The following is an 18,474-nucleotide window of genomic DNA, read 5'->3' on the forward strand; positions in this document are numbered from 1 at the left end:
GCAAAGGGCAAGATGTGCTTTAAAAAAAAAAAGCCAACAAACAGAGGCACAAGGAAATTCAGTCCGTTTCTGAGCAAAGTGCATGCTTGCTTCGGCAGTACTACAGTGCAGGTCTGGGGAGGATATTGGCAGGAATCACGGGGAGGGAGTCACCTAAGAAGACTCCCCACCGAAATCAGCTCAGCCAATTCTCCTCCCTCATGTTTCTAGGCTTCTCTTATTTCATGTAATAGCATTTTAACTACACATCTGATCATGTGCATCAGACCAACTTACCTTGAAGCCACAGAAAATCGTTCACTGACCGGAGCAGATCCAGGACAAAACTGTGATGGACCAGGGAGTACTGCAGCATCCCAGCCTGCAGGCACAAACCCCACATGTGCCTTGGTGATGTCCAGAAAGTAAAATGCATGGAAATATCTCACTGCTGGTGCACAACTTCTGCCCCCAAATTGCCCCAAAATCATACTGGTAAAGCACTACTCAACCCTCTCACTACAAAAAAAAAAAAAAAAAATGCTAAGAAGGCAAATTTAGGCTCTGCCATTGAAAACCAGCAACCATCAATGCCAGTATCTGAGCTGGAATGCTCCTGACTTCAAAAACCACTGCGGACTTATTTTTCAAACGGGAAAGCATATATGTATCCCACGTAGATGATATTACAGTAGGATTTTTATTTTCGAAACTTCCAGTTCAAAATTAGCACAAGAAAGATTATGTTCCAGCTTTTAAAAACTCAATTATCTTCCACTTTCTTAATTTTGAACCTATTATTATTTTATAAATGGAGCAATGCTTCATATTATAAACCAAGTGTTTGGCTTCTGCAAACAAAACCTTTATGACCTCACTATTTCAGAGCAAACTTTAATGATGTTTTGAGAGGTGGGGCCTGGGGAGCTCACTAACAGCCCTTTAAATACTGACAAGGATGTGCTATTAATTAATGCAAAGGCACTAAGTCCACATTAACTAGGAAACCAAAGAAACAACACCAAAGCCTTACTTTATCATTTTTAAATATTCCTATTGTTTGAATATTAAAGTTCTTAAAAGATATGATTTTTTTGAGAAAGACAACAGCTGTATTAAATTTCCTCTCACCAAGAAAGCAAACTTTATCAAGAGTAAAAACCCCTATGGAAATTCAAAAGACAGGACGTTTCTAGATAAGTGAACATGCAGATCTGAACACAAACATAAATCCTATCAGATCTCACTCGAACCAGCTCAACAAAGTCTTGGGCTACCCTGGAACTTAGCTCTTCTCTTCCAAATGTTGGCTGAGCTAACATCATCACACAAGGCAGGGAAAAAGAGAAGAGGAAAGTCCACCTGGCGGCCTCCATCTGTTTCCTTCAAGCCAAAATGCGCCGCAAGGGCGGCCCAGCTAACAAGCCCTCCCCATAAGGAAATCCGGCATCCACACTGCCCCTGCCGTCCCCAAGCAGCCCCGATGCCCCTCTCCCACTTGTGGCCTCCCAGCCTGTGAATGGTCTTCTAATTTCACTCCCCAGTTGGTGGCACCCTCCCCCTCTTCCCCGCTACACACAAACACACACACACAGACACACACACACACACACACACACACGCGCGGAGCCAAGGCAGCCTTCCCAAAGCATAAATTTGATTACATCACCCCACTTCAAACCCTTCAGAGGCTCCCTGGTAGAGTTCTAGCCCCACCCCCGACCCTGAACGCCCATCCTCACCTCAGTACCCAGGTCCCCAGTGACCTCAGTGGCCCCCTGACCTGCTCCTACTTCCCACTTGCCTCCAGGCTCATTTTGACTGTTTCTCAAGGAAGCCTTCCCTCCCTCCAACCTCCGCAATTTGTTCCTCTGTTCATAGAACATTCTAGGCTAAGTCAACTTCTGACACTGCTAAGCTCCCAAGGAGCATTTTGCTTACTAATGTGGGTCCAAACTCTCTCCCCTAGACACTCAGAAGTGTGTGTGTTATGAATAAATGAATGATGGGGTGGGTCTCAAAGGGACAGCCAGACCTGCTCTCGCCCATCCCGACCTTTCTTACTGTAGAATATCAGAAGCAAAACCAGAAGTACATTTCCTGAGGGTCACTTCCTGCTGACACCATTCACTGCCTCCTGTGTCAGTTCTAGTAAAACCCAAGCTCTTCGAAAGCCCTCCACCCCAGGCCCTCTCCAGTGTCCTCCCCAGCAGGGGCACCCACAACCCTGGACCACACATGGCACTCTCCCCGATTCCCCAACGCACAAGCCTCCAGGCCTCTACCCGGGCTGCTCTGCCACATGAGCCACAGTCTTCATGCTTTCTACTGGCTGACCCTTACTCTGCCTTCACAACTGAATGTAGAGCCCATTTCTTCCAGGAAGTCCTCTCTGATAATATCCTTTAAGTCTTGGCAGGTCTCCCTCTGTAGCAGCACTGCATGGTGACCAACTGGGTGTTTGCTTGCTCCTTTGGGACCACGACCTATTGGGGGCCACGTGGGAAGGAGTGAGAGATTACAAGAGAGGTGGGAGAAGCAAAAAGCAAAAATCACAGCTGAAGTCCCAAATTCAAGGATTCTTTCTCAGAAAAACAATAAAATATTTCACATGTGTGCAATTTGGCTACTATTTTTGTGGCTTGCGGAAAGCAAGGGCTTGGTATTCTAGTCCAAAACCCGGGTTACATGCAAAGAAATGTATATATTCATATCCAAAGGAAACCAGAGCTGCTCAACAACAGTTTGCAGTCAGAATTGAAAGGAATTTTGATAAAGGCAATGTCTCTCTCTCTCTCTTCTTTCTTTTCTGGCATCATATAATTTTAGAAGTATTTGCGTGACTAAGAGATGGCTACAGCCCGTGATTCTGCACTGGAGAGTTTGGGCTGAGGAAGCCCAGATTACATTCACTGTGTAAATGCAATCACACCAACAAACTGACAAGTTCCCTTGTGGAGGAGCTGATGTTCCAAAGCAGGCAAACTCATGCAGTAAGAAAACTCTAAATAAAAAGTAAGAAATTCAATGTTCTGTACTCAATTTCATTAGCTATATGGGCCATTACCTGATAGTATATCTTGTCTAATGAAACCCAAAAATAAATTGTGAACGTTGATTTTCTTCATCTGACTGTTTTATGCTAAATTTGGATATCAAACCCACAATCCATACGGACAGCTCAGGCCTATGCTGCAGCACAGCTACATCCCGTAGAAGAAAGTCTATCAAGGAAGAACTGGAGAGTTTCCCTTCAGAAGCTGCTAAGTCTGGTTTTGCACCTATACATCATTTGCAACCACTTCATCGTCAAAGGAGTAAGACCTTACCTCTGTGGGGCGTAAAGCACTGCCGTGCTTCAGAACAATCAAAGAACACTGAGCTTTGTGAATCAGTCCTGAGGCACTTAAATCGTACTTTTTCTGAAAGGCCCCAAAACTGACCCACTTCACCATTTCACGTACACCCGGGAGGTACCGGAATTAGTAGAGAAAACACGCCCTTGAAGTCTGACAAGACCCTGCTTGAATCCTGTTACAGTATTTACTACCCTCTAAAAGGACCAATAACTTAACCCCTCTGAGAAGGCTTGCCAATCCGCAAAAGGGGGCTGCCACCGCCCACCTGGGAGGCATGGATGTGAATGCAACACGCAAGTAGGGCTGCCGACTGGTACCTGACACGGGGCCTGGCTAGTTTCCCTCCGCTGCCCTTGTCCCCCTTTAAACTTGTGCTCTTTACCCGGTACCAAATGCCCGGAATAGACTGCCCGAATATTCTGTGTATCCCTGGATACATGCCTTACCCTTAGGAGGCCAGAAAAACAACTGCCTCCTCCCCAGTCACTATCAATGTTCTTAAGAGTCTGGATTTTTTTAACCTCTATTTTGCAGGGAGACTATTCCAGAATTTTTCAAGCACCATTCTCCAGGTTGGCTCCTCTCCCAGCGCCCATCCCTTCTCACCTCAGATCCTCTGTCTGCCTTCTGTTCATTGGAAAGCGAGTTAAGAAGAGCGGGGACTCCCTAGGCCTTCTTCCCTCCCTGATATGTTAGTGTGACTACATTCAAACCACGCCCCAATCCAACTCCAGCTTCTGAGGAGTCTACCCTCCCGGACCCTGCAGACTCTGCAACTTCCCAAGACACACACGTGGCCACGACCCTCCCTTCAGATTTCTTCCTGGCTGGCCCTGCCCACCCCCCGGCCCCTTAAAGATAAATGACATTGCCCTGAAAATCCCAAACGCCGCTGACTGACACACCAAAGCTGCATGGTCTGGGCTTTCCTCCAACCCAGGCACAGCCCTGCCCCCCCTCAGCCTCAGTCTGCAGCTCTCAAGATGATCTAATTCACATGCGCGTCTGTGAACACCAGCTAAGAATGACGACTCCCAACGTGTATCTCTAGTCCGGCTCCTTCAACTCAGCCCCAGGCTCATAGACCCGAGTGCCTCTATGAAGTCCAAACTTGGACGAAAAATGGCATCTTAAAAATGCCTCATGTCCACCATTTATTCTGGAATTCAATTTTTGGAAGGTACCTCCCATGCTCCCCATTTTAGTAACAGACCCAGCACTCACCTAGGTGTTTGAGGTCACATTCAATTTCCCCTGTTCCCTCCATCCAGCCCTGGCCTGGAATATTAGTCCTGTCATTTCCGTTGCTAAGCCCATCTAAAGTCTGGTTCTGCAGGGACCACGGCCGGATCCCCACAGGCTCACAGCAAGGTGCACTGAGTCACAGTCCTCCGAAGGGTGCTCCCTGGAGGGGGAGGCATCTCCTGCCACTGGTCACCACAGAAGGCACTGGATTCTCACAGAGGCTCTGGAGAAGGGACTCAAGGTTCTCCCGTGATCTGAGCTTTGAAGGTCCCGAGGTCTGGCGGAGCTCCTATTAGCAGACACACTTGCCACTGAGCAGATGAGGATGGAGGAGCCCAAGCAAGGCTGTCCTCACTCCGACCCCTGGGCCCTCAGGAGCCACGGGAAAGGCCTGTGTCCAGGGCACAGCCCAACAATCACAGATCCCAGCCTGCATTTGTTAACCCGGACAGCCTAGACACCTTCTACTTGCGAGACTTACTTCTGTTCTGCTCCCCCCCGAGAATGTGATGGACACTTTCAGAATATGTGGCCTGTCTCAAGCGAGACAAAGTCAGTGAAGGATGAAGTGTTCACATTTGGACTAGCATGAAAGGAGAAACAAGACCTCATGATCAGCATGATGGTGGTGGCCAAACTCTTCCCCTGGGTGAGATGAACAAGGGTGGGGGTGAGAATCCAAGGTCTTAGATTGGCCAAAGCATCTTCCTTCAATGCTGACTGGGGGTTGGAGACTCACTAACGCAAACTAACGACACGGCTATCAGTGGGGGACGTCAGCAGCAACAAACACGGAGTCAGCTCTTTAATGCCAACATGGGTTAAAAGTAAAGGCCGGTGCAGGGAGGCCTGCACGGCTGCTGAGGCAAACCACAGACCCGGCTCTGAATGCCCACTGGCTGGAGCAGAGAGGAAGCTACGGTCCCTTTAATAGTCCCTGTGTCCACCAGATCCATGTAAGCCAGCTACTTAGGAGAAGTATATGTTGTCCTGATACTCAGAAAAACCAGCCTCGTAAAGGGAACAAAAGAGTGGCATGGATTTTAGACCCACTTCTGCCCCTTTATGAAGGCAAAATAAAGTAAATGGCACGGGGAAGTTGAATGCAAAAAAAAAAAAAAATTAAATAACCAAACGGTGACTGATTCCTCCAACATTGTACCCTGCAGCTGCTCACCCCCAAGCTTGCCACTTTCTCACCAGTGACCGCCGGTCAGGAAGCGCCGTCACGCACGTCACACAGAGACAGCCAGGAACCGCGTGCTGAGCACGTTTGTGTAAAAGCAGGAATCGAGCAAGATGCTGCAGACTTTGACTTCACAAGTTTAAATACTCCATGAAAAGAATCCCTCAACAGCCGCCTAAATCAATTCGCATCTCACTTCTTCAAAACAATTAAACTAATTGAATAAGGGTACATTTGTCACCAAATATAAGGAGGACCAAACAGGTTCCTCAAAGCAAAGATTTTAACAGATATCAAACACCAGTGGGTGATGTGCTAACAAATCAAATATTCCAAAAAATTAGAAAATAACAAGATGACTAGGATAATGCATGGATCAAGGCACCTGAAAAGTTTCTGCTTTTTAAAGCGATGGAGACAGCACGGAGGGCGATCTAGCTATTTCCAATGCAGGATATGCACAGCCACCTTTTCAGACGCAACTGCGCGGTACAAGAGAAAAAGGAATAAAGAAAAAGGAAAGGAGGAACAAGCGAAAATTAGAAACACACAAGAACAAAAATGACTTTGACAGCATGTACAAGAATTTACGTGAGTGTGTGAGGCCAGGGACGCAGGGACGGTGAGACCCACCCTCACCTCCTGCTCCAGGGAAGGCAGGGGTCTGAGGGGAGCGACGCTGCTTGGGGACCCCAACGTGGTCAGCGCCCCTAACCGAAACTCCACATACATGCGTCTAGGCAGCTTTTAAGCCACAAAATGTGGTCGCATTACAGGCTGGACAGATTTACTCACTCCCAAAGTGAGTAGCAGGAGAGAATTAGTCTCTGCTCCTGCACCAAAGCATTGTTTTAAAAATTAATGACTGTGGAATAGTAAAAGCAACAATGGAGTAAAAGTGACTGGAGGAGAACGTGCTTGACCCGAGCTCACTGGCCGCGTTATCTCACTGACGTTCAGATGCTGGCTGAGCCCTTATGGTACCAAAACAGATCCACTAGGAAGGATTTTAATGCGCTGCTGTATTTTGATGCCGAGAGCCATGCCTGGTACACGAAGTTCTGGGTAAACAATGGTGACAGTGTCAAAACTATGGGCTAAGCACACATCCAGCTACTCCGCCAAATCCCAAGGGCAGACTTCAAAAGGCAAATACAAGCTGGAATTCTCTGGTGGGTCTGCAGACTCAGAACCAAGCAGTTGCTGAGCAAAAATGTCACCAGTGCCTCCTATGACAAAAGAGGAGGCACTGGGCATGGGGCTTGGGCAGGGCTCCAGGCTTCCACTGCTCACCCACCAGTCTGTCCAGGGGGAGAACATGGTCCCTGCTTACGTTGCACTGATGCACCTACCTTGACTAATGCCTGGGGGCTCAGCAGGAGGTGACATGTGAGGTGAACGGAGCCAGCCTCGGTGTAGCCCGGTGCTGGCAGCTGTGCCCACAGCAATGCCCAAGCACCTAAACCTGCCACCTCATCCCCAAGGAGCAGAAGGGTGTGCGGACGTGTAGATCACAGGGCCCTGCGAGGACAAATAAAGATCATGGCCACTACATGTCTCACCCCTTACTAAAGTCATAGAGGTATATCCGGGAGGAACAGAAAATTCATCCAGAGCCCACCAGGCACCACACGTAGGTGGAACTTGGGCCCCCTGTGCCTCTCACTCACAGGGATGGTCTGGACTTTCTTTTTATCAATTCTCTGGCATCGTCTCCTCCAACTTACCAACAACTAGAAAGTAGGATTTGATCTTAGGTAAGTTCAAGAATCACAGAGCACTGCCTCCACAGCGGGCCTGTGCCAGATCCTCCGACCGTCACCTGTGGTACCGCCATGAGCGCCCTCCAGACTCAAGGCCCGAGGCCGTAGGCCGTGGGGGCACAGCTTCCCTCATTCTCCCCAGCAAAGGGGGTCCACCTCTGGGCAAAGGCATCTCACCTCTTCTGCCCGAAGGAAAGCATGATAGATACACGGGGAAACAGAGCATAAGGTGGGGAGGTAGTAAGCCCAGGAGAGCTCGTCTGCACATCCAAGGCAAAAGTGGGGCCGTTGACTTAATCACAGGGACAAAGTGAGGATGAGTCTTTCCCTGCTTTGTCTCATACTACTTGATACGCCTTTCCCTGCATAAGGAGTTCATCCGGAATTCCCTGGAGGTGTTTCTGATGTCCTAACTTGGCATGCTGGCTGTCGGGGAGGAAGAGAGGGCCTGAACCCAGCAGGTGCTGGGCCTGGGAGGCAGGAGACACCGGCTCCAGACAAAGCTCAACCAGCATCTCGTTCTGCCTCTCGGGATACAGCATCTCATTTATAAGCAAAGGGATGAGACTGTCCCAGGACAGGCTGCCTAACAAAATTGAAATGAGAGCCATGTAAAGAAAGCTTCCCAGTTGCCACATTTAAAACGGTAAACAAAGAAACAATCAAACAAACCAAAAACAGATACTAGAAACTAATTTTAAGAACAGATCTTACTTAATCTGCTGTATGTAAAATACTATCATTTTGACATGTAATCAATATATGAAAGTAACAAGATAGTTTATATACTTTTTACTAGACAAGTCTCAGCGTCTGATGTGCATATGACCTACAGCACATCTCAGCTCAGACCAGCCTCTTCCCCAGCGCTCATAGCATCAGTGGCTGTGGCTACTCTATTGGACAGCAACTCCAGGGGTCCCACCAGGGGTCTTGGCTGAAAAGCGGGAGGAAGTCTCCACACTGACCCTAAAAGGATCTCTCTGAAACAAAGACAGATTCACTTTTAAATGTCTGTAAATCGTCGGGCTGCACCTCCCTCCGCCCTTGGCGTCAAGACAGGCCGCTTCCTTGCTGATCCCTTCCTGGATGTAGGGAAGGAACCCGGGACACAGCCAGGGTGGCCGGGCCTACAGGTAGACTTACCTGCTGTCTGTGTCCAGTCCCATGAAGTCCTCCTTCTCAAACAAGGTGCAGAGGAGTGGGATATTGTCCCCAGACTTGTCAGGGGCCCCATCCAGCCACTTGGACTTGAGCAAGATGAAGAGTGACTCAGTGAAGTCCTCGATCCTCTTCTCCACCACCCTGCAGTCCTCGTAGTTTGAAGGCCACGTTGGTGCGTGGCTGCTCGGCTACCTCCCCATGCAGCACAAAGACAAAGAGCTGAGAGTCATTAAGCGTGGTGCCATACAGCTCCTCTGCACATGGAGCTTCTCGAAGGCCTTGGCAGAGAGGCAGTCGGTAATGGTGACAAGGCCCACGACCGTGCGGTGTGTCTGGAAGTCACTCCACGCATTCTCGAACGCATAGTGGTGCCTGTAGTGGATACAGAGTGCCCACTGGGAGCCGCACGGGCTGATCTGGCTCACCAAGGGGATTCGTTTATAGATGCAAAAGAAATTGTCCTCTGAAATGATCCCCACGGGTTGGACGACCACGGGGAGAGTCTCGTATTCCTCAGCACACTGCACGTAGTCAGGGATGCTCATGTTGCAGGCCCTGCCGAGAGGGGAGAGGAGATCAAGGTAAATATTGTGCTGCGGGCTGCGGGCCTCACTGGGTTGCGGTGACCTGGTGTGTACCAGTCAGAAGGCAGGGGAAGCACAAGTAAAGCCGGGGGTACAGTTTGACCTCAGAGTCTGTACATGGCTACCGTAGCTCGGATCACATTACCCAGCTTTTGGTCTAGGCTTCCTGCCCCTGCATACAAGGGTCATTTCTTGTTTTCTGTTTCCAAGCACCTAGCAAGACCCTGATGCAAAGTCAGTGCTCAACACTGCGGAATAAAGAAATGAACAAAGGAAATGCTTTCCCCACCCCCCTTCAGCAGATTATAAAGAAAAGAACCGCAGTACGATCAAAAGATCTGGATTTCAACACCAATTTATTTGAACTCCTAAACTGCAGAATAATGGATAAGAAAACTTGCCTTGGGGAAGAGGGTACAGCTCAGTGGTAGAGCACATACATATCATGTATGAGGTCCTGGGTTCAATCCCCAGTACCTCATTTTAAAAAATGAAACAAATGAATAATCCCAATTACCCTTCTCAAAAAATATTTTTTAATTCAAAATTCAAAAAACACCTTGCAATTGACACAACATTGTAAACTTGACTATACTTCAATTTAAAAAAAATCCTTGCCCTACAAGAATATATCTGGATTACGGAAGTTTGCAAATGTAAAATTCCTAGGGTACCACCTGCATAAAGAGGGGGGACTGCCCAAATTTACTATCCCTCCTTTATGAGCTATATTTCCTTTGGGGGGTGTTATAAACTCTCAGAGCTAATTTTCTCAGATTTAAAAAACAAAACAATACTTGATTCTCAGTACTGCTGAAGAATCAGATAAGCCTGTGAAAGCATCTGACCCACAGAGGTTACTCAATAAATGTTTGTTGAATGAATGAATGAACAAGCAAAGTGAATGCTGCTCCCTGCCACAGAACATCATAATGGTACTTCCTGGAAATCCCAAGCCCACGTTACACCCGACTACACACTAAACATGTGGGTGACCTGGGCAGGCCTGTGTGTTTCTCTAAGCCCCAGTTTAATGATAGATAGAAATGAGGGCAATAACACAAACCTCAAAGGGTTAGTGAGTCAGTAATGAATTGTACCCCAACTATGCAAGACGGAACCATTAAGGAAAATTGGGCAAACGGTCCATAGGCCCTCCGTATATTATCTCCTACAAGTACAGGGGAACCTACATTACATCTCAAAATAAAAAGTCTAATATTTTAAAGAGGCTATTGAGGTTAAATGAGCTCATTGTCTCAAATAAGGAACACACAGTACAAGTACAACAATGCCTAGCCCATGAGATACACTCAGTTAACATTCCCACTGAACCCACTGGTCCCTCCAACTTCAGAGCATGAGGATGGGTCCACGTGGCCAAAGGCCACTGCACCTGAAGCTAACAAAGCTAATGGTCCCCACTTGCAAGAGCCCCTGTCACCACCCTTGTTCTAATTTTCTACTTGTAATATTTTTTTTATTTAATAGAAACCCCCAATTGCATAGCCTTCAGGTCACCAAAACCTGACCACAGAGATCATGATGGCAGCCCTCCTTGGTGAAACAATAAAATGAAAAGCCATTTCCACAAGACCTCTGTGTAAATCTACTAGGGAACTTCATCTTGGACAGAGGAAGAGGACTGGGGAGGAGGGGGCAATCTGGGGGCACAGAGAACTATGGGCCACCTATCCCACGATGGACTTTAGACTCAACCCTCACCCTCCAGGTAATTCAAAATACACACCGACAGAGTGCTATGGACAAGATTTTTTTTAAAGAAATCCCTGACTCCCTAGCAGGTCTTGTTTCTACTGAGACACAGATGGCTTATGTGTATAATGTTTCACAAAAGCCTTAAAATATTATCACCCCAACTTGACACATTAAGAAACTGAGGTAGAGAATTTTATCATATTGTACAAGATTAGAGAGAGGCCACGTCAGACACCGTATTTAAACCCAAGCCCCTGTTCCAGGGCTCACACTAGAAATTGTGACATGCTGCCCCTTTCCTGCCCTCTCCCTGCAATAAATTTCTGAAGAGTCTTTTCTGTGCCATCTGGAATCACAATAACTTCAATTTTCCACAAAGAGCTATGTCACTCCCTGGAGGACATATCAAAATCTAAAGGGTTGGAATGGGAGGAGAGATTTGCATTTTCTGTTTCTCAAAGGAAACATGGCTTTAAAAGAAACTGAAAAGCACTTATCTAGTCTAAGCCCTCATTGTGCAGAGAAAGAAACGGAAGTTCAGAAGAGATGAGGAAAGGGCCTTATTAACAAATATTGCTTCAGCGCAGCATCATTCCAGCCCTGGGCACTGCTGGGGGAGGATCTGGGAGGCACAGGAGAATGAGTGTTAGAAAAAGGAAAGAGAAGAAGCATACAAGGCCCTGTCTCTACACCACCATACCATGAAATTCCACCAAATTACCCGGTATGGGTGCAGCCAATATTAAGGTGGGCTAAACAGGTTATAGAAACCTGGAATTCTCAACCATAGTGCAAATTCTAACATTTACTCTGCTTTTTTCCCCAGTTCAAGCATCAACTCAGTTGGCACTCTGTTCCAGGGACTACACGAGGCCTGGAGTTCTCCCAAGTACAAATCTCTATTACGTGTGCAAACCACATAAAGGCCCACCAGAAGAAAAGTGCCCACAGATAAGATGGAATTCCTGAAGCTGAAAGCAGTCAACCAGCGTATGTTACTAGGAAAATTGATGCTGCTAGAAATGGACTCATGGACTTAGAAAGCAAACTGTGGTTAGCAGGCAGGAAAGGGGAGATTAACAGATACACGTTAATAAATATAAAATAAATGACAAGGACCTACTATATAGCACAGGGAACTATATTCAATTTCTTGTAATGAGTTGTGCTAAAAACAATCTAAAACATATTTATATACATATGCATATGTTTATAACTGAATCTCTGCTGTACACCTGAAACTAATATTGTAAATTGACTACACTTCATTAAAAATAATTTTAAAAAATAAGTACAAATAAAATCAACGCCATTAAGATAAAATAAAAGAACACTCTTATCCCCTCAGCTGTAGGTGGTGGAGAATTCTGGTTACAAGCACCAAGTCCACTGGATCACTCCAGCACTGACTGTCACTCTTTCTGACCATCAGACAGTCACTTGGCTACACTGAGGTTACTTTTCTCTTCTGTGAAAATCTACAGTGACAACTAATGATGTATAGAATCTCATCATTCACAAGCCCAACAATTAGTGAGGACTTCCCATGGGCCAGGCTCTGGAGAGATGAAAAGATAGGGTCCCAGATATATTCAAGGGTAGAAGAAGTTTATGCCATAAAGACAATTATTCTTCCTGTTTTGATAGACAGATTCAATGCAATTCTGATTAGAATTCCTACCAGACATTTCATGGAATGTAACAAGTTAATTTATGGTCAGGAACAGCCAAGAAATTTCTTTAGAACCACCACTGTGGAGGGGTGTATAGGTCATTCATTTCCACTGGTCTTTCTGAAGTGATGAAAACGTTCTGGAATAATAATTGTTGCACCACTGTGAATATGCTAAAAGCTGCTGAATTGTACCATTTAAATGGGTGGAATTCATGGTGTGTGAACAATATCACAATAAAGCTGTTATATGAAAAAATATTCCTTGACAATTATTTTTCCCTCTATACAACTAGTCTACCCCACAATTTAAGAAAAACAAAAAACCAAAACAAACTAAACAGTGCCAGGAGCTTTTTAGGACTGCAATGTCCCTGGGTCTCCAACGCCTCTGGTGGTGCTGTTCCAGTTAACACACACTAGCTGGGCTGGGCTAGTTAGGGACTGTAACTATGTTTTTAAAATCGACGGTCACACGTTTCACCCTGGGAGAGGGAAGGAAGGAGCATGTCACAGCCTCATGCCTTCAGCTCATTTTTAAATGAACCAAGCCCTTCTTTCAACACTGTAATCCCTGGCACTATAAAAACACGTGACATCAACAAGCACCGCCATCATAACACCTGAAAGTGTTCAAGGTACTTACCTGGGGCAGAAACACTGAGGGGGGAGACGGAAACTCCCTCAGCACTGGCGCTCACTTTTCCAGACTCCATCAGGAGAAACTGGGCTTTACAGCTTGAGGCTCTAAGCCCGGGAAGCAGCGCACATGCCGCTGAGCTAGTCCTCAGGGAGCTGGAAAGGGAGAGGAGGGCAGCCCCGGGGTCGCAGGGCAGGGAAAGTGGGGGTGGGGACACGGGCTGCAGCCCCGCTCTGAGGCCAGACCCAGCCCCAGCCGCCCGCCCCCGATCGGGTCCGCAGAACCCGCCCACCCTGGACACAGCCCTCCCAGGGGCAGGGACGAGCCTGCGGCCAAGGAGAGGAAGCCCGGGAGGAGAGGACTCGTGGGCGGGAGAGGGGAAGGTGTCGCCAGCCGCAGACTGAGGGGAGCCCAGCTGGGGCGAGAAGCGGCAGGTGCACACCTGGCCCTGGACAGCTGTGGCCAGGGCGCAGGGGTAGGTGGCACGGGCAGAGGGGTCTGGCCCGAGAAATTCAGCTGAACACAGGCTGACTCGCGCCCTCGCGGGCTTTGACGCGAGGACCGCCCTCCCGCAGACGCTTGAACCTTTTCCCGGGAGCCCCCCACCTTGCATTTCCACAGCCAGAGGCCCCGGCCCCGGGCAGGAGCTAAAGGCCTACCGGTTGACAGAGCTGAGAAGAGTTTGGGGCCGATTCCCTGCTCGGAGCTGGGGCTTCCAACCCCCGGTCCAGCTGGCACCGACTGCGCATGCGCAGGAGGGCCAGCGATCCTCTCTTGGTTCTGTGATAGAGGCTGGGGAATCGAGGGAGGGAGAAGATGGGGGAGGAGGAGAGGAGGGGAAAAGTGGAGGGAGACAGATGGACAGGAGGAGCAGAGAGTAGGTAGGGATCTGGAGAGGGGAGGGGAGTAGCAGAGATGTAGAGAAAAAGCTTTACTTCTGGGGCACCCCGAAGGAGGCGGCAGACCTGCCTCTGTACCTTTCTGTAACCCTTCAAGGCCCGCAGCTCAAGTTTTACCTCCCTGGTCCAGCCCTCCAGGCGATTTCTCTGCTGAAACCCTACGGGGATCACACCCGTTGTCCCCACGTGGAGCTGGGTTTCCTGTTGCTCTGGGAACCAAGCACCCGCAGGTGTTGTCTCTCAGAACTACCTTGGGAAGTGTACATATTCCCCTTTTACAGGCTGGGAAAAAGGGAGGCACGATCTCTGCCTTAGCTCCACTGTCCCAGGTGTTGGCCTTGCGGGGAGCGGGAGGTACAAGACCAGAGCCCCAGACAGAGCAGACTGCCTGAGTGTTGGTGCATAGTCCCATCCCTCCTGGGTAAAACACACCTAACCCAAGTGGAACCATCAAGGGCTCACAGTAGGTTCCTGGGTGTGGGAGAGCTGTCCTCAGTTCCAGTACCCAGCTTGCTAGGTAGATAGGAGTGTTACCGAGTCCAAATTCATTCTCCTCAGTGAAGGACAGGCCAATAAGTTGGGAGACCCGCTGCTGGGGCATGGAAAAGCAAGTTTCTGTAGAGCTAGATGGCAAACTAATGTCCTGGAAAGCCATCTCCCCAAGTCAGAATTCAGGCTCTTTCCTACGTGCTTGGTTGTTGCAATATTCCTGGTGTAGGAATTCCTTGTTATTAGAATCCTTTGTTCTTGCAGCTATCTGCCTGGGTCAAATATCTGTAAACCTCGAACAAAACAAACGTTATTTTCTATTCTGTAATTTGTTATCTTTTTATGAATGAAAAAGTGTTAAATATCCTTAAAGGTCAGAGCCTTCAGAATAGGCTCTTCTGTATATTTCAGGCTCTAGGCAACATAGTTTTACAAGCAAGATGAAGCCTAGGAGACAGAGCAAAGTGTTAAAGTCAAAGGAACAGATCTAATATGGAGTCAGGTTTGTTTTTTTCTATTACCGAGGCAGAAGCCACTTGAGGATTTAAATCCCTTTAAGTTAAAAATAACTAAAACTTTAAAGGAATTTACATACATATTTGGGAATGTGCATACCATATCTGGAAAAGCATCCAAAGGATAGTAAACAGTGGCATCTCCAGGGACGGCTGGAAGAACAGAGGATGAGGGAAAACTTCTTTCACTTGTGTATTTTTGTGCTGTTTGAATTATTTTTAACCATATGCATGTATTTCTTTTTCAGTTTAAAAAAAGTGTAATGGAGCAAAGGAGTAACAAGCTCAGCAAATACAGCAGCCATGGAATCACTGAGCCATCAATTTGATTTCAGCCAGGAAGCATTTATTGACTCTCTCCTATGTGCCCAGTGCTGTTTTAAAACTTCTTTTATTATTATTAATTTTATTATTATTAATAATATTATTATTGATTTTATTAATAATATTATTATTGATTTTATTTATTTATTCTTCTTCTTCTTCTTCTTCTTCTTATTATTATTATTATTTTATAAAATAGCAACATTCTATCCCTCACCCCTGGCCATGGCTGGTGGAATACCAACTGAGTTTTTATTGAATTCTTTTCCAAGGAGTAGAGATGAGTTATAAACTGAACATATCTTCAGGGCAAAACAGGCGGAGTGGTTTTACAGCACGCCAGACAGCTATGAAGGGTTTTCAATAGAGGCACCCAGACGCTGAGAGAGAAATCCTCCAGGACCCTACAAAAAGCTGCCCAAACTTCCTTCTCCATGGCACTACTGAATTAGGAAAGAACAAATCTGACTCCATAGTAGATCTGTTCCTTTGACTTTAAGAAAGTCAAGTTAATACACTCCGGTCTTTTCATGGGTTATGATGTCACAGAGGAGATGGACAGGTTAACAAGGGACGACTCTGCAGTGATCACGGAGCAGGGGAGCGGGATGGGCGGCAAGATGTTTGACGCAGACGCAGCTGGGACCGCGCTTCTAGGCAGGAACCCAAAGTCACCTCGACAAGGTGTCAAACACGTGTGTCCACATCCTCATCACCTGACATGTATTAACGAGAAATGGAAACCCATAAAATGCCAATAACCTTGGTGGATATACCGTCCAAATTGCAAAGTCACAGTTTGACAACTGGCCATCCCGGTTCCCTGGGATTCATTCTTGGAGAACCTTAAAAACCACTCCTCTGTCTTCAAGAAGTGCTTTCTAGTTGTCCGATCTTTGGCTCAGGGATACAGCACGTTCAAGTGAACTTCAATGTCTGCACAGATTTGACTGTCTTTCTCCAGGTTCACTTGGCCATTCTAAAGAGGCCTGAGCTAAGTCCATCCTCCGTAAGATCTATTCCCTCCAGTGACTACTCATTGAGCCTGCAATTAAAAGTCAACTGAACAAGGCTGTCTGTCCTCAGCTAAAGTTCACCCACCCTTCACTGCTTTCTTAATCTCCTCTCCTGGCTAATTGCAACAGACTAACACCTCCCTCTACCCCGACTATGTCAGTTTGTCTCCCCAAAGAGAAAGTAAGTTCCATAAAATAGGAGACAACTCCATAGTTGTTGCCGACGAAATGAATCACAGAGCTGCTGTGGTGCAAAATGTCTCCCGAGATTCGGGTTCCTTTATTTTTTATACCATCTACACAAAGGAGTAACTCTTGCCAAGCATAGAGAGTAAACATTTTTTAGGTTGACGCATGTGCACTACATCTAAGGCTTCCTTATCTTAATTACACTGAGACTCTCCTGTTCCCAGGCCTGTTCCTTTTGAGGAACTAATAAACATTCTTGTCTGCAAGCAATGTTTCCCCTGGGAATGGGCAGAGTCCCTTGGCAGGAATTTATGTTTGCAGATAAGTCCGGTCACTTCTGTGCAATGTCCCGCGTGCAGGCACATCCACAGCTTCTATGCTAAGTTACCTTCACATAGTTACCTCTGAATTCCTAGCATATAGTAATGTCAATAAATAGAAATATGATTGTGGCTTCTTTCCTTTAAAACATTTCTGGTTATTTAAATGACCCTTGGAAGAGAGGTGTTTGCAGTCCAGTATCTTGATCCACAATACTCTGGAGGCCTTTTTCGGAATGGCTGTTCACTGATCCATTCAAAACACAACTTCTCATTCCAGGAATAGCTGTGCTTTTCTGCCAGGAGTTTGTGGTCACTCTCATGCCAGAAGAGCTTTAAACTATATCCTTACTATGGATTTGTTATTTTTCCCCTCTTCCAAAAATATTGACATTCCTTACTTTCTTGCCTTGAGGATTTTTTTTCCTTGTTCAACCTTTAGTAAACCAGGCTTCTTGGGATGGGCTTGCCCTTACATATGATCAGCCATCCAACTCCCAGTGTGAGAGGAATCGGGCTTACCTCCTGCCCTCCTTTCAGGGCAACTAAAACTCAGTTCAGGAGCCAACAGGCACCCCAGGGCTTCTAAGGCTCGCTTATCTCCCAGAATCCCTGCTTTCTGGTTTGTCTTGGCTTCTGAGGATTTCCCCTCAGTTTCTTGACAATTAGCTGTGCAGCTTGAAAGATGAGGAAGGAAGGTTTTATTTCTTAATCAGAATTTCAAGGAACTTGTGTAATGAAGGTTTTCACGAGATTCTAGAACACTCCATTGCCGAGACAGAAAACACACTAGATATTTTCTAAATTTAGATATCATGTGCATTTTTCTTTGTTTTTGTTTTCTTAACTGCTAACAGACATTTTTTAATTAAAAAAAATAACGCCCCAAATAGGATAGAACATTGAAGGGGCATACAAAATTAAAGGACAAAGACAGAAAAATGATAAATACTGTACAAATTTAATATAATACATACACTATGGATCAGATCAGCAATTCTCAGTAACAGCTAATTGAAATATGATCATGAGGTAAAACGTCTCTCCTGTCAGGAGATGGCCAACAGAAAATAGAATTAATACAACAAACTAAAATTCTAAGTCTGGCGAGGTACAGAATGCTACCAGCTTAATGTGTCTTCTTCTGGAAAAGAGGGAGGCTCACCAGCTCTTTACTGTGGAGCCTGAACCCAAGTGAGGGCGGTAAAGTGAGCACTGTAAGTACCCAATTAACAAAGTGAGTGATGAATAAATAGACGTGAGCTTTGATGACAGAGATGATACTACTATTCACTTGTCCTGTAAAGTATGTCTTCACGTTCAGTGATCAAACCTCAGCATCCTCAGGGATTGAGATTATAGGAAAATGCAAGGCCGGGCCCAGACCTCCTCTTTGAGCTCGTGACATTGC

General features: G+C 46.6%; 1 long non-coding RNA gene across 18 annotated transcripts in view; it reads right to left on the minus strand.

The window, feature by feature from the left end:
• LOC141578925 (uncharacterized) overlaps positions 1 to 18,474 on the minus strand; it is a 127,034-nt gene that overhangs the window by 40,768 nt on the left and 67,792 nt on the right. For 17 of the 18 annotated variants that reach the window (XR_012509828.1, XR_012509839.1, XR_012509835.1 and 14 more), the window contains one exon: positions 8,679 to 9,251. This is a non-coding gene — a long non-coding RNA (uncharacterized LOC141578925). Of the gene's footprint in view, positions 1 to 7,121; positions 7,291 to 8,678; positions 9,252 to 18,474 lie in introns of all 18 variants that reach the window. The other variant, XR_012509840.1, reaches the window with a different exon arrangement.

Source organism: Camelus bactrianus, chromosome 10 (assembly GCF_048773025.1).
Source record: "Camelus bactrianus isolate YW-2024 breed Bactrian camel chromosome 10, ASM4877302v1, whole genome shotgun sequence".
Lineage (NCBI taxonomy): Eukaryota > Metazoa > Chordata > Mammalia > Artiodactyla > Camelidae > Camelus > Camelus bactrianus.